Source organism: Diceros bicornis, unplaced genomic scaffold (genome assembly GCF_020826845.1).
Source record: "Diceros bicornis minor isolate mBicDic1 unplaced genomic scaffold, mDicBic1.mat.cur scaffold_194_ctg1, whole genome shotgun sequence".
NCBI lineage: Eukaryota > Metazoa > Chordata > Mammalia > Perissodactyla > Rhinocerotidae > Diceros > Diceros bicornis.
In genome coordinates this window covers 512,226-535,071 of record NW_026691085.1, presented here as the reverse complement: position 1 = coordinate 535,071, position 22,846 = coordinate 512,226, and positions in this window count along the sequence as shown.

Below are 22,846 nucleotides of genomic sequence, written 5' to 3'. Positions count from 1 at the left end.
CATGGGGGAAACCCGGGAAACTGAGTCTCCCCACGCAATAGCAGAGATTCTCATCTTGCATCCTCTCCTGAGCTAATGACAAAGGTGGATGTCCCGGGTGGGCCTGTGGAATGGGAGAGGGGAGGAAGTCTATTGTCATGCAGAGGGACATGGAAAGACTTGTCTGAAGCTTATCCCCTGCACTGGGGTCAGGTCGGGAAGGGACGGCACAGAGGTGAGCAGGAACCAACCGGCCTGTCTGTGGTGGGGCTGGCCCCGGGGCAGGCGTGGGGGTGATGGCTGGAAGTGGGATGGCGCGTGAGTTGGCACCAGCCAGCGGTGGAGGCAGAGACTCAGAGGTCAGGGATCTCTCTCTCTGTCTCTGTCTCTCTCTCTCTCCCTCAGGGAGCTGAGGAGAGTAAGGTGGCGCCCCCTGCCCACCTCGCCTACCTCTCCATGGGCCCTTCTTTCTCTGGCCGCTCCGGGAGCCCTGCGGGCTTGGGTTCAACCCCCCACACACCACACAGGCCAAGGGCGCATGCGTGACCGCCGGGGCCTAGGGCTGGCCTCAGGGGGGGGGGTCCTCAGTGAAGGCCCCGCCCTCCCTCCAGGCTCTGACCCAGCTGCAGCTCTTCCATCGCCGCCCTTCTGGACTGGGCTTCAGCTGTCTCCCTCCCCTCCCCCACTCCCACTCAGCTTGCAGGCCGCTTCCCTGCCTTGAAAGCATGGCTCTGGCCCTGAGGGCCACAGACCTACTGGGCTTCAAGCTCAAGGCTCTGCCTGGGCCTGCTGCTTCGGCCAGGGGCTCATTTTTTCCTGGAAAGACAAAACCATGGCCTCACCCCACGCCTGCACTTTGCCACGGCAGGCAGCCCAGATGTAGGAAAGGCTCTGTGGAGTCAGAAGTGCCGAGACAGGCAGATGGCACCAGAGGGTTTGGGGGCCAGGGCGCAACTGGGCTAGCCCCTCCTCCCGGGAGTCGGGGAGGCCCGGCCTTCCTAGTGCCCAGGCCACGGCTCCGGGGAGAAACCCGCCATGGAGGGCACGCGGGAGGCCCTCTGCCTGAGGTGGCAGGTGTCACGCCAGGGCCACTGCAAGCCTGGCTCGGCTTGCCTGCTTCCTCCAAAGGAGGCTGGCCGACCAGCCGAACCTGGCACCTGGGCCAGGCCCCTTCCAAGGGGACGAGTTCCAGAGGATAGAGCCCTGGGGGCGGCTGCCAAGTCTCCTGGGGCGTGTGCTGGGCCCCCGTCAGAGGAGGAAGCAGCCTGGTAAACGGTGTGCCAGGCCTGAGATCTGGAGGCCTCCCACAGCCGGGTCCCTGTCCTGCCCCGGCCCCCCGAGGGAGGACGATGGTCGGGCAGTGGCGAGCGGGGTGGGGCTGGCGCCGAGCCTGCCCTTGGATGCCCCTGGGAAGGGCGCCGGGGGATGGGCCGCCCCTGGCCAGGTCTGAGGGACCGACCCAGCTCGGGGCTGTCGGGGGCAGAGAGAGAACCCCCCTCCGCCCTTTCCCTTCAGGTTCTTTGAGCTGGCCAAATCCTTCCCAAGACAGCTTGTCTGGAGAAAATCAGACCCAGCTGAAGAACATGTGTCCATGGGGGAAACCCGGGAAACTGAGTCTCCCCACACAATAGCAGAGATTCTCATCTTGCATCCTCTCCTGAGCTAATGACAAAGGTGGATGTCCCGGGTGGGCCTGTGGAATGGGAGAGGGGAGGAAGTCTATTGTCATGCAGAGGGACATGGAAAGACTTGTCTGAAGCTTATCCCCTGCACTGGGGTCAGGTCTGGAAGGGACGGCACAGAGGTGAGCAGGAACCAACCGGCCTGTCTGTGGTGGGGCTGGCCCCGGGGCAGGCGTGGGGGTGATGGCTGGAAGTGGGATGGCGCGTGAGTTGGCACCAGCCAGCGGTGGAGGCAGAGACTCAGAGGTCAGGGATCTCTCTCTCTGTCTCTGTCTCTCTCTCTCTCCCTCAGGGAGCTGAGGAGAGTAAGGTGGCGCCCCCTGCCCACCTCGCCTACCTCTCCATGGGCCCTTCTTTCTCTGGCCGCTCCGGGAGCCCTGCGGGCTTGGGTTCAACCCCCCACACACCACACAGGCCAAGGGCGCATGCGTGACCGCCTGGGTCTAGGGCTGGCCTCGGGGGGGGGGGGGGGGCTCAGTGAAGGCCCCGCCCTCCCTCCAGGCTCTGACCCAGCTGCAGCTCTTCCATCGCCGCCCTTCTGGACTCGGCTTCAGCTGTCTCCCTCCCCTCCCCCACTCCCACTCAGCTTGCAGGCCGCTTCCCTGCCTTGAAAGCATGGCTCTGGCCCTGAGGGCCACAGACCTACTGGGCTTCAAGCTCAAGGCTCTGCCTGGGCCTGCTGCTTCGGCCAGGGGCTCATTTTTTCCTGGAAAGACAAAACCATGGCCTCACCCCACGCCTGCACTTTGCCACGGCAGGCAGCCCAGATGTAGGAAAGGCTCTGTGGAGTCAGAAGTGCCGAGACAGGCAGATGGCACCAGAGGGTTTGGGGGCCAGGGCGCAACTGGGCTAGCCCCTCCTCCCGGGAGTCGGGGAGGCCCGGCCTTCCTAGTGCCCAGGCCACGGCTCCGGGGAGAAACCCGCCATGGAGGGCACGCGGGAGGCCCTCTGCCTGAGGTGGCAGGTGTCACGCCAGGGCCACTGCAAGCCTGGCTCGGCTTGCCTGCTTCCTCCAAAGGAGGCTGGCCGACCAGCCGAACCTGGCACCTGGGCCAGGCCCCTTCCAAGGGGACGAGTTCCAGAGGATAGAGCCCTGGGGGCGGCTGCCAAGTCTCCTGGGGCGTGTGCTGGGCCCCCGTCAGAGGAGGAAGCAGCCTGGTAAACGGTGTGCCAGGCCTGAGATCTGGAGGCCTCCCACAGCCGGGTCCCTGTCCTGCCCAGGCCCCCCGAGGGAGGACGATGGTCGGGCAGTGGCGAGCGGGGTGGGGCTGGCGCCGAGCCTGCCCTTGGATGCCCCGGGGAAGGGCGCCGGGGGATGGGCCGCCCCTGGCCAGGTCTGAGGGACCGACCCAGCTCGGGGCTGTCGGGGGCAAGGAGAGAACCCCCCTCCGCCCTTTCCCTTCAGGTTCTTAGGGCTGGCCAAATCCTTCCCAAGACAGCTTGTCTGGAGAAAATCAGACCCAGCTGAAGAACATGTGTCCATGGGGGAAACCCGGGAAACTGAGTCTCCCCACGCAATAGCAGAGATTCTCATCTTGGATCCTCTCCTGAGCTAATGACAAAGGTGGATGTCCCGGGTGGGCCTGTGGAATGGGAGAGGGGAGGAAGTCTATTGTCATGCAGAGGGACATGGAAAGACTTGTCTGAAGCTTATCCCCTGCACTGGGGTCAGGTCGGGAAGGGACGGCACAGAGGTGAGCAGGAACCAACCGGCCTGTCTGTGGTGGGGCTGGCCCCGGGGCAGGCGTGGGAGTGATGGCTGGAAGTGGGATGGCGCGTGAGTTGGCACCAGCCAGCGGTGGAGGCAGAGACTCAGAGGTCAGGGATCTCTCTCTCTGTCTCTGTCTCTCTCTCTCTCCCTCAGGGAGCTGAGGAGAGTAAGGTGGCGCCCCCTGCCCACCTCGCCTACCTCTCCATGGGCCCTTCTTTCTCTGGCCGCTCCGGGAGCCCTGCGGGCTTGGGTTCAACCCCCCACACACCACACAGGCCAAGGGCGCATGCGTGACCGCCGGGGCCTAGGGCTGGCCTCAGGGGGGGGGGTCCTCAGTGAAGGCCCCGCCCTCCCTCCAGGCTCTGACCCAGCTGCAGCTCTTCCATCGCCGCCCTTCTGGACTGGGCTTCAGCTGTCTCCCTCCCCTCCCCCACTCCCACTCAGCTTGCAGGCCGCTTCCCTGCCTTGAAAGCATGGCTCTGGCCCTGAGGGCCACAGACCTACTGGGCTTCAAGCTCAAGGCTCTGCCTGGGCCTGCTGCTTCGGCCAGGGGCTCATTTTTTCCTGGAAAGACAAAACCATGGCCTCACCCCACGCCTGCACTTTGCCACGGCAGGCAGCCCAGATGTAGGAAAGGCTCTGTGGAGTCAGAAGTGCCGAGACAGGCAGATGGCACCAGAGGGTTTGGGGGCCAGGGCGCAACTGGGCTAGCCCCTCCTCCCGGGAGTCGGGGAGGCCCGGCCTTCCTAGTGCCCAGGCCACGGCTCCGGGGAGAAACCCGCCATGGAGGGCACGCGGGAGGCCCTCTGCCTGAGGTGGCAGGTGTCACGCCAGGGCCACTGCAAGCCTGGCTCGGCTTGCCTGCTTCCTCCAAAGGAGGCTGGCCGACCAGCCGAACCTGGCACCTGGGCCAGGCCCCTTCCAAGGGGACGAGTTCCAGAGGATAGAGCCCTGGGGGCGGCTGCCAAGTCTCCTGGGGCGTGTGCTGGGCCCCCGTCAGAGGAGGAAGCAGCCTGGTAAACGGTGTGCCAGGCCTGAGATCTGGAGGCCTCCCACAGCCGGGTCCCTGTCCTGCCCCGGCCCCCCGAGGGAGGACGATGGTCGGGCAGTGGCGAGCGGGGTGGGGCTGGCGCCGAGCCTGCCCTTGGATGCCCCTGGGAAGGGCGCCGGGGGATGGGCCGCCCCTGGCCAGGTCTGAGGGACCGACCCAGCTCGGGGCTGTCGGGGGCAGAGAGAGAACCCCCCTCCGCCCTTTCCCTTCAGGTTCTTTGAGCTGGCCAAATCCTTCCCAAGACAGCTTGTCTGGAGAAAATCAGACCCAGCTGAAGAACATGTGTCCATGGGGGAAACCCGGGAAACTGAGTCTCCCCACACAATAGCAGAGATTCTCATCTTGCATCCTCTCCTGAGCTAATGACAAAGGTGGATGTCCCGGGTGGGCCTGTGGAATGGGAGAGGGGAGGAAGTCTATTGTCATGCAGAGGGACATGGAAAGACTTGTCTGAAGCTTATCCCCTGCACTGGGGTCAGGTCGGGAAGGGACGGCACAGAGGTGAGCAGGAACCAACCGGCCTGTCTGTGGTGGGGCTGGCCCCGGGGCAGGCGTGGGGGTGATGGCTGGAAGTGGGATGGCGCGTGAGTTGGCACCAGCCAGCGGTGGAGGCAGAGACTCAGAGGTCAGGGATCTCTCTCTCTGTCTCTGTCTCTCTCTCTCTCCCTCAGGGAGCTGAGGAGAGTAAGGTGGCGCCCCCTGCCCACCTCGCCTACCTCTCCATGGGCCCTTCTTTCTCTGGCCGCTCCGGGAGCCCTGCGGGCTTGGGTTCAACCCCCCACACACCGCACTGGCCAAGGGCGCATGCGTGACCGCCTGGGCCTAGGGCTGGCCTCGGGGGGGGGGGGCTCAGTGAAGGCCCCGCCATCCCTCCAGGCTCTGACCCAGCTGCAGCTCTTCCATCGCCGCCCTTCTGGACTCGGCTTCAGCTGTCTCCCTCCCCTCCCCCACTCCCACTCAGCTTGCAGGCCGCTTCCCTGCCTTGAAAGCATGGCTCTGGCCCTGAGGGCCACAGACCTACTGGGCTTCAAGCTCAAGGCTCTGCCTGGGCCTGCTGCTTCGGCCAGGGGCTCATTTTTTCCTGGAAAGACAAAACCATGGCCTCACCCCACGCCTGCACTTTGCCACGGCAGGCAGCCCAGATGTAGGAAAGGCTCTGTGGAGTCAGAAGTGCCGAGACAGGCAGATGGCACCAGAGGGTTTGGGGGCCAGGGCGCAACTGGGCTAGCCCCTCCTCCCGGGAGTCGGGGAGGCCCGGCCTTCCTAGTGCCCAGGCCACGGCTCCGGGGAGAAACCCGCCATGGAGGGCACGCGGGAGGCCCTCTGCCTGAGGTGGCAGGTGTCACGCCAGGGCCACTGCAAGCCTGGCTCGGCTTGCCTGCTTCCTCCAAAGGAGGCTGGCCGACCAGCCGAACCTGGCACCTGGGCCAGGCCCCTTCCAAGGGGACGAGTTCCAGAGGATAGAGCCCTGGGGGCGGCTGCCAAGTCTCCTGGGGCGTGTGCTGGGCCCCCGTCAGAGGAGGAAGAAGCCTGGTAAACGGTGTGCCAGGCCTGAGATCTGGAGGCCTCCCACAGCCGGGTCCCTGTCCTGCCCAGGCCCCCCGAGGGAGGACGATGGTCGGGCAGTGGCGAGCGGGGTGGGGCTGGCGCCGAGCCTGCCCTTGGATGCCCCGGGGAAGGGCGCCGGGGGATGGGCCGCCCCTGGCCAGGTCTGAGGGACCGACCCAGCTCGGGGCTGTCGGGGGCAAGGAGAGAACCCCCCTCCGCCCTTTCCCTTCAGGTTCTTAGGGCTGGCCAAATCCTTCCCAAGACAGCTTGTCTGGAGAAAATCAGACCCAGCTGAAGAACATGTGTCCATGGGGGAAACCCGGGAAACTGAGTCTCCCCACACAATAGCAGAGATTCTCATCTTGCATCCTCTCCTGAGCTAATGACAAAGGTGGATGTCCCGGGTGGGCCTGTGGAATGGGAGAGGGGAGGAAGTCTATTGTCATGCAGAGGGACATGGAAAGACTTGTCTGAAGCTTATCCCCTGCACTGGGGTCAGGTCGGGAAGGGACGGCACAGAGGTGAGCAGGAACCAACCGGCCTGTCTGTGGTGGGGCTGGCCCCGGGGCAGGCGTGGGGGTGATGGCTGGAAGTGGGATGGCGCGTGAGTTGGCACCAGCCAGCGGTGGAGGCAGAGACTCAGAGGTCAGGGATCTCTCTCTCTGTCTCTGTCTCTCTCTCTCTCCCTCAGGGAGCTGAGGAGAGTAAGGTGGCGCCCCCTGCCCACCTCGCCTACCTCTCCATGGGCCCTTCTTTCTCTGGCCGCTCCGGGAGCCCTGCGGGCTTGGGTTCAACCCCCCACACACCGCACAGGCCAAGGGCGCATGCGTGACCGCCGGGGCCTAGGGCTGGCCTCGGGGGGGGGGTCCTCAGTGAAGGCCCCGCCCTCCCTCCAGGCTCTGACCCAGCTGCAGCTCTTCCATCGCCGCCCTTCTGGACTCGGCTTCAGCTGTCTCCCTCCCCTCCCCCACTCCCACTCAGCTTGCAGGCCGCTTCCCTGCCTTGAAAGCATGGCTCTGGCCCTGAGGGCCACAGACCTACTGGGCTTCAAGCTCAAGGCTCTGCCTGGGCCTGCTGCTTCGGCCAGGGGCTCATTTTTTCCTGGAAAGACAAAACCATGGCCTCACCCCACGCCTGCACTTTGCCACGGCAGGCAGCCCAGATGTAGGAAAGGCTCTGTGGAGTCAGAAGTGCCGAGACAGGCAGATGGCACCAGAGGGTTTGGGGGCCAGGGCGCAACTGGGCTAGCCCCTCCTCCCGGGAGTCGGGGAGGCCCGGCCTTCCTAGTGCCCAGGCCACGGCTCCGGGGAGAAACCCGCCATGGAGGGCACGCGGGAGGCCCTCTGCCTGAGGTGGCAGGTGTCACGCCAGGGCCACTGCAAGCCTGGCTCGGCTTGCCTGCTTCCTCCAAAGGAGGCTGGCCGACCAGCCGAACCTGGCACCTGGGCCAGGCCCCTTCCAAGGGGACGAGTTCCAGAGGATAGAGCCCTGGGGGCGGCTGCCAAGTCTCCTGGGGCGTGTGCTGGGCCCCCGTCAGAGGAGGAAGCAGCCTGGTAAACGGTGTGCCAGGCCTGAGATCTGGAGGCCTCCCACAGCCGGGTCCCTGTCCTGCCCAGGCCCCCCGAGGGAGGACGATGGTCGGGCAGTGGCGAGCGGGGTGGGGCTGGCGCCGAGCCTGCCCTTGGATGCCCCGGGGAAGGGCGCCGGGGGATGGGCCGCCCCTGGCCAGGTCTGAGGGACCGACCCAGCTCGGGGCTGTCGGGGGCAAGGAGAGAACCCCCCTCCGCCCTTTCCCTTCAGGTTCTTAGGGCTGGCCAAATCCTTCCCAAGACAGCTTGTCTGGAGAAAATCAGACCCAGCTGAAGAACATGTGTCCATGGGGGAAACCCGGGAAACTGAGTCTCCCCACGCAATAGCAGAGATTCTCATCTTGCATCCTCTCCTGAGCTAATGACAAAGGTGGATGTCCCGGGTGGGCCTGTGGAATGGGAGAGGGGAGGAAGTCTATTGTCATGCAGAGGGACATGGAAAGACTTGTCTGAAGCTTATCCCCTGCACTGGGGTCAGGTCGGGAAGGGACGGCACAGAGGTGAGCAGGAACCAACCGGCCTGTCTGTGGTGGGGCTGGCCCCGGGGCAGGCGTGGGGGTGATGGCTGGAAGTGGGATGGCGCGTGAGTTGGCACCAGCCAGCGGTGGAGGCAGAGACTCAGAGGTCAGGGATCTCTCTCTCTGTCTCTGTCTCTCTCTCTCTCCCTCAGGGAGCTGAGGAGAGTAAGGTGGCGCCCCCTGCCCACCTCGCCTACCTCTCCATGGGCCCTTCTTTCTCTGGCCGCTCCGGGAGCCCTGCGGGCTTGGGTTCAACCCCCCACACACCGCACAGGCCAAGGGCGCATGCGTGACCGCCGGGGCCTAGGGCTGGCCTCGGGGGGGGGGGGTCCTCAGTGAAGGCACCGCCCTCCCTCCAGGCTCTGACCCAGCTGCAGCTCTTCCATCGCCGCCCTTCTGGACTCGGCTTCAGCTGTCTCCCTCCCCTCCCCCACTCCCACTCAGCTTGCAGGCCGCTTCCCTGCCTTGAAAGCATGGCTCTGGCCCTGAGGGCCACAGACCTACTGGGCTTCAAGCTCAAGGCTCTGCCTGGGCCTGCTGCTTCGGCCAGGGGCTCATTTTTTCCTGGAAAGACAAAACCATGGCCTCACCCCACGCCTGCACTTTGCCACGGCAGGCAGCCCAGATGTAGGAAAGGCTCTGTGGAGTCAGAAGTGCCGAGACAGGCAGATGGCACCAGAGGGTTTGGGGGCCAGGGCGCAACTGGGCTAGCCCCTCCTCCCGGGAGTCGGGGAGGCCCGGCCTTCCTAGTGCCCAGGCCACGGCTCCGGGGAGAAACCCGCCATGGAGGGCACGCGGGAGGCCCTCTGCCTGAGGTGGCAGGTGTCACGCCAGGGCCACTGCAAGCCTGGCTCGGCTTGCCTGCTTCCTCCAAAGGAGGCTGGCCGACCAGCCGAACCTGGCACCTGGGCCAGGCCCCTTCCAAGGGGACGAGTTCCAGAGGATAGAGCCCTGGGGGCGGCTGCCAAGTCTCCTGGGGCGTGTGCTGGGCCCCCGTCAGAGGAGGAAGCAGCCTGGTAAACGGTGTGCCAGGCCTGAGATCTGGAGGCCTCCCACAGCCGGGTCCCTGTCCTGCCCAGGCCCCCCGAGGGAGGACGATGGTCGGGCAGTGGCGAGCGGGGTGGGGCTGGCGCCGAGCCTGCCCTTGGATGCCCCGGGGAAGGGCGCCGGGGGATGGGCCGCCCCTGGCCAGGTCTGAGGGACCGACCCAGCTCGGGGCTGTCGGGGGCAAGGAGAGAACCCCCCTCCGCCCTTTCCCTTCAGGTTCTTAGGGCTGGCCAAATCCTTCCCAAGACAGCTTGTCTGGAGAAAATCAGACCCAGCTGAAGAACATGTGTCCATGGGGGAAACCCGGGAAACTGAGTCTCCCCACGCAATAGCAGAGATTCTCATCTTGCATCCTCTCCTGAGCTAATGACAAAGGTGGATGTCCCGGGTGGGCCTGTGGAATGGGAGAGGGGAGGAAGTCTATTGTCATGCAGAGGGACATGGAAAGACTTGTCTGAAGCTTATCCCCTGCACTGGGGTCAGGTCGGGAAGGGACGGCACAGAGGTGAGCAGGAACCAACCGGCCTGTCTGTGGTGGGGCTGGCCCCGGGGCAGGCGTGGGGGTGATGGCTGGAAGTGGGATGGCGCGTGAGTTGGCACCAGCCAGCGGTGGAGGCAGAGACTCAGAGGTCAGGGATCTCTCTCTCTGTCTCTGTCTCTCTCTCTCTCCCTCAGGGAGCTGAGGAGAGTAAGGTGGCGCCCCCTGCCCACCTCGCCTACCTCTCCATGGGCCCTTCTTTCTCTGGCCGCTCCGGGAGCCCTGCGGGCTTGGGTTCAACCCCCCACACACCGCACAGGCCAAGGGCGCATGCGTGACCGCCGGGGCCTAGGGCTGGCCTCAGGGGGGGGGGTCCTCAGTGAAGGCCCCGCCCTCCCTCCAGGCTCTGACCCAGCTGCAGCTCTTCCATCGCCGCCCTTCTGGACTGGGCTTCAGCTGTCTCCCTCCCCTCCCCCACTCCCACTCAGCTTGCAGGCCGCTTCCCTGCCTTGAAAGCATGGCTCTGGCCCTGAGGGCCACAGACCTACTGGGCTTCAAGCTCAAGGCTCTGCCTGGGCCTGCTGCTTCGGCCAGGGGCTCATTTTTTCCTGGAAAGACAAAACCATGGCCTCACCCCACGCCTGCACTTTGCCACGGCAGGCAGCCCAGATGTAGGAAAGGCTCTGTGGAGTCAGAAGTGCCGAGACAGGCAGATGGCACCAGAGGGTTTGGGGGCCAGGGCGCAACTGGGCTAGCCCCTCCTCCCGGGAGTCGGGGAGGCCCGGCCTTCCTAGTGCCCAGGCCACGGCTCCGGGGAGAAACCCGCCATGGAGGGCACGCGGGAGGCCCTCTGCCTGAGGTGGCAGGTGTCACGCCAGGGCCACTGCAAGCCTGGCTCGGCTTGCCTGCTTCCTCCAAAGGAGGCTGGCCGACCAGCCGAACCTGGCACCTGGGCCAGGCCCCTTCCAAGGGGACGAGTTCCAGAGGATAGAGCCCTGGGGGCGGCTGCCAAGTCTCCTGGGGCGTGTGCTGGGCCCCCGTCAGAGGAGGAAGCAGCCTGGTAAACGGTGTGCCAGGCCTGAGATCTGGAGGCCTCCCACAGCCGGGTCCCTGTCCTGCCCCGGCCCCCCGAGGGAGGACGATGGTCGGGCAGTGGCGAGCGGGGTGGGGCTGGCGCCGAGCCTGCCCTTGGATGCCCCTGGGAAGGGCGCCGGGGGATGGGCCGCCCCTGGCCAGGTCTGAGGGACCGACCCAGCTCGGGGCTGTCGGGGGCAGAGAGAGAACCCCCCTCCGCCCTTTCCCTTCAGGTTCTTTGAGCTGGCCAAATCCTTCCCAAGACAGCTTGTCTGGAGAAAATCAGACCCAGCTGAAGAACATGTGTCCATGGGGGAAACCCGGGAAACTGAGTCTCCCCACACAATAGCAGAGATTCTCATCTTGCATCCTCTCCTGAGCTAATGACAAAGGTGGATGTCCCGGGTGGGCCTGTGGAATGGGAGAGGGGAGGAAGTCTATTGTCATGCAGAGGGACATGGAAAGACTTGTCTGAAGCTTATCCCCTGCACTGGGGTCAGGTCGGGAAGGGACGGCACAGAGGTGAGCAGGAACCAACCGGCCTGTCTGTGGTGGGGCTGGCCCCGGGGCAGGCGTGGGGGTGATGGCTGGAAGTGGGATGGCGCGTGAGTTGGCACCAGCCAGCGGTGGAGGCAGAGACTCAGAGGTCAGGGATCTCTCTCTCTGTCTCTGTCTCTCTCTCTCTCCCTCAGGGAGCTGAGGAGAGTAAGGTGGCGCCCCCTGCCCACCTCGCCTACCTCTCCATGGGCCCTTCTTTCTCTGGCCGCTCCGGGAGCCCTGCGGGCTTGGGTTCAACCCCCCACACACCGCACAGGCCAAGGGCGCATGCGTGACCGCCGGGGCCTAGGGCTGGCCTGGGGGGGGGAGGGTCCTCAGTGAAGGCCCCGCCCTCCCTCCAGGCTCTGACCCAGCTGCAGCTCTTCCATCGCCGCCCTTCTGGACTCGGCTTCAGCTGTCTCCCTCCCCTCCCCCACTCCCACTCAGCTTGCAGGCCGCTTCCCTGCCTTGAAAGCATGGCTCTGGCCCTGAGGGCCACAGACCTACTGGGCTTCAAGCTCAAGGCTCTGCCTGGGCCTGCTGCTTCGGCCAGGGGCTCATTTTTTCCTGGAAAGACAAAACCATGGCCTCACCCCACGCCTGCACTTTGCCACGGCAGGCAGCCCAGATGTAGGAAAGGCTCTGTGGAGTCAGAAGTGCCGAGACAGGCAGATGGCACCAGAGGGTTTGGGGGCCAGGGCGCAACTGGGCTAGCCCCTCCTCCCGGGAGTCGGGGAGGCCCGGCCTTCCTAGTGCCCAGGCCACGGCTCCGGGGAGAAACCCGCCATGGAGGGCACGCGGGAGGCCCTCTGCCTGAGGTGGCAGGTGTCACGCCAGGGCCACTGCAAGCCTGGCTCGGCTTGCCTGCTTCCTCCAAAGGAGGCTGGCCGACCAGCCGAACCTGGCACCTGGGCCAGGCCCCTTCCAAGGGGACGAGTTCCAGAGGATAGAGCCCTGGGGGCGGCTGCCAAGTCTCCTGGGGCGTGTGCTGGGCCCCCGTCAGAGGAGGAAGAAGCCTGGTAAACGGTGTGCCAGGCCTGAGATCTGGAGGCCTCCCACAGCCGGGTCCCTGTCCTGCCCAGGCCCCCCGAGGGAGGACGATGGTCGGGCAGTGGCGAGCGGGGTGGGGCTGGCGCCGAGCCTGCCCTTGGATGCCCCGGGGAAGGGCGCCGGGGGATGGGCCGCCCCTGGCCAGGTCTGAGGGACCGACCCAGCTCGGGGCTGTCGGGGGCAAGGAGAGAACCCCCCTCCGCCCTTTCCCTTCAGGTTCTTAGGGCTGGCCAAATCCTTCCCAAGACAGCTTGTCTGGAGAAAATCAGACCCAGCTGAAGAACATGTGTCCATGGGGGAAACCCGGGAAACTGAGTCTCCCCACGCAATAGCAGAGATTCTCATCTTGCATCCTCTCCTGAGCTAATGACAAAGGTGGATGTCCCGGGTGGGCCTGTGGAATGGGAGAGGGGAGGAAGTCTATTGTCATGCAGAGGGACATGGAAAGACTTGTCTGAAGCTTATCCCCTGCACTGGGGTCAGGTCGGGAAGGGACGGCACAGAGGTGAGCAGGAACCAACCGGCCTGTCTGTGGTGGGGCTGGCCCCGGGGCAGGCGTGGGGGTGATGGCTGGAAGTGGGATGGCGCGTGAGTTGGCACCAGCCAGCGGTGGAGGCAGAGACTCAGAGGTCAGGGATCTCTCTCTCTGTCTCTGTCTCTCTCTCTCTCCCTCAGGGAGCTGAGGAGAGTAAGGTGGCGCCCCCTGCCCACCTCGCCTACCTCTCCATGGGCCCTTCTTTCTCTGGCCGCTCCGGGAGCCCTGCGGGCTTGGGTTCAACCCCCCACACACCGCACAGGCCAAGGGCGCATGCGTGACCGCCGGGGCCTAGGGCTGGCCTCGGGGGGGGGGGTCCTCAGTGAAGGCCCCGCCCTCCCTCCAGGCTCTGACCCAGCTGCAGCTCTTCCATCGCCGCCCTTCTGGACTCGGCTTCAGCTGTCTCCCTCCCCTCCCCCACTCCCACTCAGCTTGCAGGCCGCTTCCCTGCCTTGAAAGCATGGCTCTGGCCCTGAGGGCCACAGACCTACTGGGCTTCAAGCTCAAGGCTCTGCCTGGGCCTGCTGCTTCGGCCAGGGGCTCATTTTTTCCTGGAAAGACAAAACCATGGCCTCACCCCACGCCTGCACTTTGCCACGGCAGGCAGCCCAGATGTAGGAAAGGCTCTGTGGAGTCAGAAGTGCCGAGACAGGCAGATGGCACCAGAGGGTTTGGGGGCCAGGGCGCAACTGGGCTAGCCCCTCCTCCCGGGAGTCGGGGAGGCCCGGCCTTCCTAGTGCCCAGGCCACGGCTCCGGGGAGAAACCCGCCATGGAGGGCACGCGGGAGGCCCTCTGCCTGAGGTGGCAGGTGTCACGCCAGGGCCACTGCAAGCCTGGCTCGGCTTGCCTGCTTCCTCCAAAGGAGGCTGGCCGACCAGCCGAACCTGGCACCTGGGCCAGGCCCCTTCCAAGGGGACGAGTTCCAGAGGCTAGAGCCCTGGGGGCGGCTGCCAAGTCTCCTGGGGCGTGTGCTGGGCCCCCGTCAGAGGAGGAAGTAGCCTGGTAAACGGTGTGCCAGGCCTGAGATCTGGAGGCCTCCCACAGCCGGGTCCCTGTCCTGCCCAGGCCCCCCGAGGGAGGACGATGGTCAGGCAGTGGCGAGCGGGGTGGGGCTGGCGCGGAGCCTGCCCTTGGATGCCCCGGGGAAGGGCGCCGGGGGATGGGCCGCCCCTGGCCAGGTCTGAGGGACCGACCCAGCTCGGGGCTGTCGGGGGCAGAGAGAGAACCCCCCTCCGCCCTTTCCCTTCAGGTTCTTAGGGCTGGCCAAATCCTTCCCAAGACAGCTTGTCTGGAGAAAATCAGACCCAGCTGAAGAACATGTGTCCATGGGGGAAACCCGGGAAACTGAGTCTCCCCACACAATAGCAGAGATTCTCATCTTGCATCCTCTCCTGAGCTAATGACAAAGGTGGATGTCCCGGGTGGGCCTGTGGAATGGGAGAGGGGAGGAAGTCTATTGTCATGCAGAGGGACATGGAAAGACTTGTCTGAAGCTTATCCCCTGCACTGGGGTCAGGTCGGGAAGGGACGGCACAGAGGTGAGCAGGAACCAACCGGCCTGTCTGTGGTGGGGCTGGCCCCGGGGCAGGCGTGGGGGTGATGGCTGGAAGTGGGATGGCGCGTGAGTTGGCACCAGCCAGCGGTGGAGGCAGAGACTCAGAGGTCAGGGATCTCTCTCTCTGTCTCTGTCTCTCTCTCTCTCCCTCAGGGAGCTGAGGAGAGTAAGGTGGCGCCCCCTGCCCACCTCGCCTACCTCTCCATGGGCCCTTCTTTCTCTGGCCGCTCCGGGAGCCCTGCGGGCTTGGGTTCAACCCCCCACACACCGCACAGGCCAAGGGCGCATGCGTGACCGCCGGGGCCTAGGGCTGGCCTCGGGGGGGGGGGGGTCCTCAGTGAAGGCCCCGCCCTCCCTCCAGGCTCTGACCCAGCTGCAGCTCTTCCATCGCCGCCCTTCTGGACTCGGCTTCAGCTGTCTCCCTCCCCTCCCCCACTCCCACTCAGCTTGCAGGCCGCTTCCCTGCCTTGAAAGCATGGCTCTGGCCCTGAGGGCCACAGACCTACTGGGCTTCAAGCTCAAGGCTCTGCCTGGGCCTGCTGCTTCGGCCAGGGGCTCATTTTTTCCTGGAAAGACAAAACCATGGCCTCACCCCACGCCTGCACTTTGCCACGGCAGGCAGCCCAGATGTAGGAAAGGCTCTGTGGAGTCAGAAGTGCCGAGACAGGCAGATGGCACCAGAGGGTTTGGGGGCCAGGGCGCAACTGGGCTAGCCCCTCCTCCCGGGAGTCGGGGAGGCCCGGCCTTCCTAGTGCCCAGGCCACGGCTCCGGGGAGAAACCCGCCATGGAGGGCACGCGGGAGGCCCTCTGCCTGAGGTGGCAGGTGTCACGCCAGGGCCACTGCAAGCCTGGCTCGGCTTGCCTGCTTCCTCCAAAGGAGGCTGGCCGACCAGCCGAACCTGGCACCTGGGCCAGGCCCCTTCCAAGGGGACGAGTTCCAGAGGATAGAGCCCTGGGGGCGGCTGCCAAGTCTCCTGGGGCGTGTGCTGGGCCCCCGTCAGAGGAGGAAGCAGCCTGGTAAACGGTGTGCCAGGCCTGAGATCTGGAGGCCTCCCACAGCCGGGTCCCTGTCCTGCCCAGGCCCCCCGAGGGAGGACGATGGTCGGGCAGTGGCGAGCGGGGTGGGGCTGGCGCCGAGCCTGCCCTTGGATGCCCCGGGGAAGGGCGCCGGGGGATGGGCCGCCCCTGGCCAGGTCTGAGGGACCGACCCAGCTCGGGGCTGTCGGGGGCAGAGAGAGAACCCCCCTCCGCCCTTTCCCTTCAGGTTCTTAGGGCTGGCCAAATCCTTCCCAAGACAGCTTGTCTGGAGAAAATCAGACCCAGCTGAAGAACATGTGTCCATGGGGGAGACCCGGGAAACTGAGTCTACCCACACAATAGCAGAGATTCTCATCTTGCATCCTCTCCTGAGCTAATGACAAAGGTGGATGTCCCGGGTGGGCCTGTGGAATGGGAGAGGGGAGGAAGTCTATTGTCATGCAGAGGGACATGGAAAGACTTGTCTGAAGCTTATCCCCTGCACTGGGGTCAGGTCGGGAAGGGACGGCACAGAGGTGAGCAGGAACCAACCGGACTGTCTGTGGTGGGGCTGGCCCCGGGGCAGGCGTGGGGGTGATGGCTGGAAGTGGGATGGCGCGTGAGTTGGCACCAGCCAGCGGTGGAGGCAGAGACTCAGAGGTCAGGGATCTCTCTCTCTGTCTCTGTCTCTGTCTCTCTCCCTCAGGGAGCTGAGGAGAGTAAGGTGGCGCCCCCTGCCCACCTCGCCTACCTCTCCATGGGCCCTTCTTTCTCTGGCCGCCCCGGGAGCCCTGCGGGCTTGGGTTCAACCCCCCACACACCGCACAGGCCAAGGGCGCATGCGTGACCGCCGGGGCCTAGTGCTGGCCTCGGGGGGGGGGGGGGTCCTCAGTGAAGGCCCCGCCCTCCCTCCAGGCTCTGACCCAGCTGCAGCTCTTCCATCGCCGCCCTTCTGGACTCGGCTTCAGCTGTCTCCCTCCCCTCCCCCACTCCCACTCAGCTTGCAGGCCGCTTCCCTGCCTTGAAAGCATGGCTCTGGCCCTGAGGGCCACAGACCTACTGGGCTTCAAGCTCAAGGCTCTGCCTGGGCCTGCTGCTTCGGCCAGGGGCTCATTTTTTCCTGGAAAGACAAAACCATGGCCTCACCCCACGCCTGCACTTTGCCACGGCAGGCAGCCCAGATGTAGGAAAGGCTCTGTGGAGTCAGAAGTGCCGAGACAGGCAGATGGCACCAGAGGGTTTGGGGGCCAGGGCGCAACTGGGCTAGCCCCTCCTCCCGGGAGTCGGGGAGGCCCGGCCTTCCTAGTGCCCAGGCCACGGCTCCGGGGAGAAACCCGCCATGGAGGGCACGCGGGAGGCCCTCTGCCTGAGGTGGCAGGTGTCACGCCAAGGCCACTGCAAGCCTGGCTCGGCTTGCCTGCTTCCTCCAAAGGAGGCTGGCCGACCAGCCGAACCTGGCACCTGGGCCAGGCCCCTTCCAAGGGGACGGGTTCCAGAGGATAGAGCCCTGGGGGCGGCTGCCAAGTCTCCTGGGGCGTGTGCTGGGCCCCCGTCAGAGGAGGAAGCAGCCTGGTAAACGGTGTGCCAGGCCTGAGATCTGGAGGCCTCCCACAGCCGGGTCCCTGTCCTGCCCAGGCCCCCCGAGGTAGGACGATGGTCAGGCAGTGGCGAGCGGGGTGGGGCTGGCGCCGAGCCTGCCCTTCGATGCCCCGGGGAAGGGCGCCGGGGGATGGGCTGCCCCTGGCCAGGTCTGAGGGACCGACCCAGCTCGGGGCTGTCGGGGGCAGAGAGAGAACCCCCCTCCGCCCTTTCCCTTCAGGTTCTTAGGGCTGGCCAAATCCTTCCCAAGACAGCTTGTCTGGAGAAAATCAGACCCAGCTGAAGAACATGTGTCCATGGGGGAAACCCGGGAAACTGAGTCTACCCACACAATAGCAGAGATTCTCATCTTGCATCCTCTCCTGAGCTAATGACAAAGGTGGATGTCCCGGGTGGGCCTGTGGAATGGGAGAGGGGAGGAAGTCTATTGTCATGCAGAGGGACATGGAAAGACTTGTCTGAAGCTTATCCCCTGCACTGGGGTCAGGTCGGGAAGGGACGGCACAGAGGTGAGCAGGAACCAACCGGCCTGTCTGTGGTGGGGCTGGCCCCCGGGGCAGGCGTGGGGGTGATGGCTGGAAGTGGGATGGCGCGTGAGTTGGCACCAGCCAGCGGTGGAGGCAGAGACTCAGAGGTCAGGGATCTCTCTCTCTGTCTCTGTCTCTCTCTCTCTCCCTCAGGGAGCTGAGGAGAGTAAGGTGGCGCCCCCTGCCCACCTCGCCTACCTCTCCATGGGCCCTTCTTTCTCTGGCCGCTCCGGGAGCCCTGCGGGCTTGGGTTCAACCCCCCACACACCGCACAGGCCAAGGGCGCATGCGTGACCGCCGGGGCCTAGGGCTGGCCTCGGGGGGGGGGGGGGGTCCTCAGTGAAGGCCCCGCCCTCCCCCCAGGCTCTGACCCAGCTGCAGCTCTTCCATCGCCGCCCTTCTGGACTCGGCTTCAGCTGTCTCCCTCCCCTCTCCCACTCCCACTCAGCTTGCAGGCCGCTTCCCTGACTTGAAAGCATGGCTCTGGCCCTGAGGGCCACAGACCTACTGGGCTTCAAGCTCAAGGCTCTGCCTGGGCCTGCTGCTTCGGCCAGGGGCTCATTTTTTCCTGGAAAGACAAAACCATGGCCTCACCCCACGCCTGCACTTTGCCACGGCAGGCAGCCCAGATGTAGGAAAGGCTCTGTGGAGTCAGAAGTGCCGAGACAGGCAGATGGCACCAGAGGGTTTGGGGGCCAGGGCGCAACTGGGCTAGCCCCTCCTCCCGGGAGTCGGGGAGGCCCGGCCTTCCTAGTGCCCAGGCCACGGCTCCGGGGAGAAACCCGCCATGGAGGGCACGCGGGAGGCCCTCTGCCTGAGGTGGCAGGTGTCACGCCAGGGCCACTGCAAGCCTGGCTCGGCTTGCCTGCTTCCTCCAAAGGAGGCTGGCCGACCAGCCGAACCTGGCACCTGGGCCAGGCCCCTTCCAAGGGGACGAGTTCCAGAGGATAGCTGCCAAGTCTCCTGGGGCGTGTGCTGGGCCCCCGTCAGAGGAGGAAGCAGCCTGGTAAACGGTGTGCCAGGCCTGAGATCTGGAGGCCTCCCACAGCCGGGTCCCTGTCCTGCCCAGGCCCCCCGAGGTAGGACGATGGTCAGGCAGTGGCGAGGGGGGTGGGGCTGGCGCCGAGCCTGCCCTTCGATGCCCCGGGGAAGGGCGCCGGGGGATGGGCTGCCCCTGGCCAGGTCTGAGGGACCGACCCAGCTCGGGGCTGTCGGGGGCAGAGAGAGAACCCCCCTCCGCCCTTTCCCTTCAGGTTCTTAGGGCTGGCCAAATCCTTCCCAAGACAGCTTGTCTGGAGAAAATCAGACCCAGCTGAAGAACATGTGTCCATGGGGGAAACCCGGGAAACTGAGTCTACCCACACAATAGCAGAGATTCTCATCTTGCATCCTCTCCTGAGCTAATGACAAAGGTGGATGTCCCGGGTGGGCCTGTGGAATGGGAGAGGGGAGGAAGTCTATTGTCATGCAGAGGGACATGGAAAGACTTGTCTGAAGCTTATCCCCTGCACTGGGGTCAGGTCGGGAAGGGACGGCACAGAGGTGAGCAGGAACCAACCGGCCTGTCTGTGGTGGGGCTGGCCCCGGGGCAGGCGTGGGGGTGATGGCTGGAAGTGGGATGGCGCGTGAGTTGGCACCAGCCAGCGGTGGAGGCAGAGACTCAGAGGTCAGGGATCTCTCTCTCTGTCTCTGTCTCTCTCTCTCTCCCTCAGGGAGCTGAGGAGAGTAAGGTGGCGCCCCCTGCCCACCTCGCCTACCTCTCCATGGGCCCTTCTTTCTCTGGCCGCTCCGGGAGCCCTGCGGGCTTGGGTTCAACCCCCCACACACCGCACAGGCCAAGGGCGCATGCGTGACCGCCGGGGCCTAGGGCTGGCCTCGGGGGGGGGGGGGGTCCTCAGTGAAGGCCCCGCCCTCCCCCCAGGCTCTGACCCAGCTGCAGCTCTTCCATCGCCGCCCTTCTGGACTCGGCTTCAGCTGTCTCCCTCCCCTCTCCCACTCCCACTCAGCTTGCAGGCCGCTTCCCTGACTTGAAAGCATGGCTCTGGCCCTGAGGGCCACAGACCTACTGGGCTTCAAGCTCAAGGCTCTGCCTGGGCCTGCTGCTTCGGCCAGGGGCTCATTTTTTCCTGGAAAGACAAAACCATGGCCTCACCCCACGCCTGCACTTTGCCACGGCAGGCAGCCCAGATGTAGGAAAGGCTCTGTGGAGTCAGAAGTGCCGAGACAGGCAGATGGCACCAGAGGGTTTGGGGGCCAGGGCGCAACTGGGCTAGCCCCTCCTCCCGGGAGTCGGGGAGGCCCGGCCTTCCTAGTGCCCAGGCCACGGCTCCGGGGAGAAACCCGCCATGGAGGGCACGCGGGAGGCCCTCTGCCTGAGGTGGCAGGTGTCACGCCAGGGCCACTGCAAGCCTGGCTCGGCTTGCCTGCTTCCTCCAAAGGAGGCTGGCCGACCAGCCGAACCTGGCACCTGGGCCAGGCCCCTTCCAAGGGGACGAGTTCCAGAGGATAGCTGCCAAGTCTCCTGGGGCGTGTGCTGGGCCCCCGTCAGAGGAGGAAGCAGCCTGGTAAACGGTGTGCCAGGCCTGAGATCTGGAGGCCTCCCACAGCCGGGTCCCTGTCCTGCCCAGGCCCCCCGAGGTAGGACGATGGTCAGGCAGTGGCGAGGGGGGTGGGGCTGGCGCCGAGCCTGCCCTTCGATGCCCCGGGGAAGGGCGCCGGGGGATGGGCTGCCCCTGGCCAGGTCTGAGGGACCGACCCAGCTCGGGGCTGTCGGGGGCAGAGAGAGAACCCCCCTCCGCCCTTTCCCTTCAGGTTCTTAGGGCTGGCCAAATCCTTCCCAAGACAGCTTGTCTGGAGAAAATCAGACCCAGCTGAAGAACATGTGTCCATGGGGGAAACCCGGGAAACTGAGTCTACCCACACAATAGCAGAGATTCTCATCTTGCATCCTCTCCTGAGCTAATGACAAAGGTGGATGTCCCGGGTGGGCCTGTGGAATGGGAGAGGGGAGGAAGTCTATTGTCATGCAGAGGGACATGGAAAGACTTGTCTGAAGCTTATCCCCTGCACTGGGGTCAGGTCGGGAAGGGACGGCACAGAGGTGAGCAGGAACCAACCGGCCTGTCTGTGGTGGGGCTGGCCCCGGGGCAGGCGTGGGGGTGATGGCTGGAAGTGGGATGGCGCGTGAGTTGGCACCAGCCAGCGGTGGAGGCAGAGACTCAGAGGTCAGGGATCTCTCTCTCTGTCTCTGTCTCTCTCTCTCTCCCTCAGGGAGCTGAGGAGAGTAAGGTGGCGCCCCCTGCCCACCTCGCCTACCTCTCCATGGGCCCTTCTTTCTCTGGCCGCTCCGGGAGCCCTGCGGGCTTGGGTTCAACCCCCCACACACCGCACAGGCCAAGGGCGCATGCGTGACCGCCGGGGCCTAGGGCTGGCCTCGGGGGGGGGGGGGTCCTCAGTGAAGGCCCCGCCCTCCCCCCAGGCTCTGACCCAGCTGCAGCTCTTCCATCGCCGCCCTTCTGGACTCGGCTTCAGCTGTCTCCCTCCCCTCTCCCACTCCCACTCAGCTTGCAGGCCGCTTCCCTGACTTGAAAGCATGGCTCTGGCCCTGAGGGCCACAGACCTACTGGGCTTCAAGCTCAAGGCTCTGCCTGGGCCTGCTGCTTCGGCCAGGGGCTCATTTTTTCCTGGAAAGACAAAACCATGGCCTCACCCCACGCCTGCACTTTGCCACGGCAGGCAGCCCAGATGTAGGAAAGGCTCTGTGGAGTCAGAAGTGCCGAGACAGGCAGATGGCACCAGAGGGTTTGGGGGCCAGGGCGCAACTGGGCTAGCCCCTCCTCCCGGGAGTCGGGGATGCCCGGCCTTCCTAGTGCCCAGGCCACGGCTCCGGGGAGAAACCCGCCATGGAGGGCACGCGGGAGGCCCTCTGCCTGAGGTGGCAGGTGTCACGCCAGGGCCACTGCAAGCCTGGCTCGGCTTGCCTGCTTCCTCCAAAGGAGGCTGGCCGACCAGCCGAACCTGGCACCTGGGCCAGGCCCCTTCCAAGGGGACGAGTTCCAGAGGATAGCTGCCAAGTCTCCTGGGGCGTGTGCTGGGCCCCCGTCAGAGGAGGAAGCAGCCTGGTAAACGGTGTGCCAGGCCTGAGATCTGGAGGCCTCCCACAGCCGGGTCCCTGTCCTGCCCAGGCCCCCCGAGGGAGGACGATGGTCGGGCAGTGGCGAGCGGGGTGGGGCTGGCGCCGAGCCTGCCCTTGGATGCCCCGGGGAAGGGCGCCGGGGGATGGGCTGCCCCTGGCCAGGTCTGAGGGACCGACCCAGCACGGGGCTGTCGGGGGCAAGGAGAGAACCCCCCTCCGCCCTTTCCCTTCAGGTTCTTAGGGCTGGCCAAATCCTTCCCAAGACAGCTTGTCTGGAGAAAATCAGACCCAGCTGAAGAACATGTGTCCATGGGGGAAACCCGGGAAACTGAGTCTCCCCACACAATAGCAGAGATTCTCATCTTGCATCCTCTCCTGAGCTAATGACAAAGGTGGATGTCCCGGGTGGGCCTGTGGAATGGGAGAGGGGAGGAAGTCTATTGTCATGCAGAGGGACATGGAAAGACTTGTCTGAAGCTTATCCCCTGCACTGGGGTCAGGTCGGGAAGGGACTGCACAGAGGTGAGCAGGAACCAACCGGCCTGTCTGTGGTGGGGCTGGCCCCGGGGCAGGCGTGGGGGTGATGGCTGGAAGTGGGATGGCGCGTGAGTTGGCACCAGCCAGCGGTGGAGGCAGAGACTCAGAGGTCAGGGATCTCTCTCTCTGTCTCTGTCTCTCTCTCTCTCCCTCAGGGAGCTGAGGAGAGTAAGGTGGCGCCCCCTGCCCACCTCGGCTACCTCTCCATGGGCCCTTCTTTCTCTGGCCGCCCCGGGAGCCCTGCGGGCTTGGGTTCAACCCCCCACACACCGCACAGGCCAAGGGCGCATGCGTGACCGCCGGGGCCTAGGGCTGGCCTCGGGGGGGGGGGGGGGTCCTCAGTGAAGGCCCCGCCCTCCCTCCAGGCTCTGACCCAGCTGCAGCTCTTCCATCGCCGCCCTTCTGGACTCGGCTTCAGCTGTCTCCCTCCCCTCCCCCACTCCCACTCAGCTTGCAGGCCGCTTCCCTGTCTTGAAAGCATGGCTCTGGCCCTGAGGGCCACAGACCTACTGGGCTTCAAGCTCAAGGCTCTGCCTGGGCCTGCTGCTTCGGCCAGGGGCTCATTTTTTCCTGGAAAGACAAAACCATGGCCTCACTCCACGCCTGCACTTTGCCACGGCAGGCAGCCCAGATGTAGGAAAGGCTCTGTGGAGTCAGAAGTGCCGAGACAGGCAG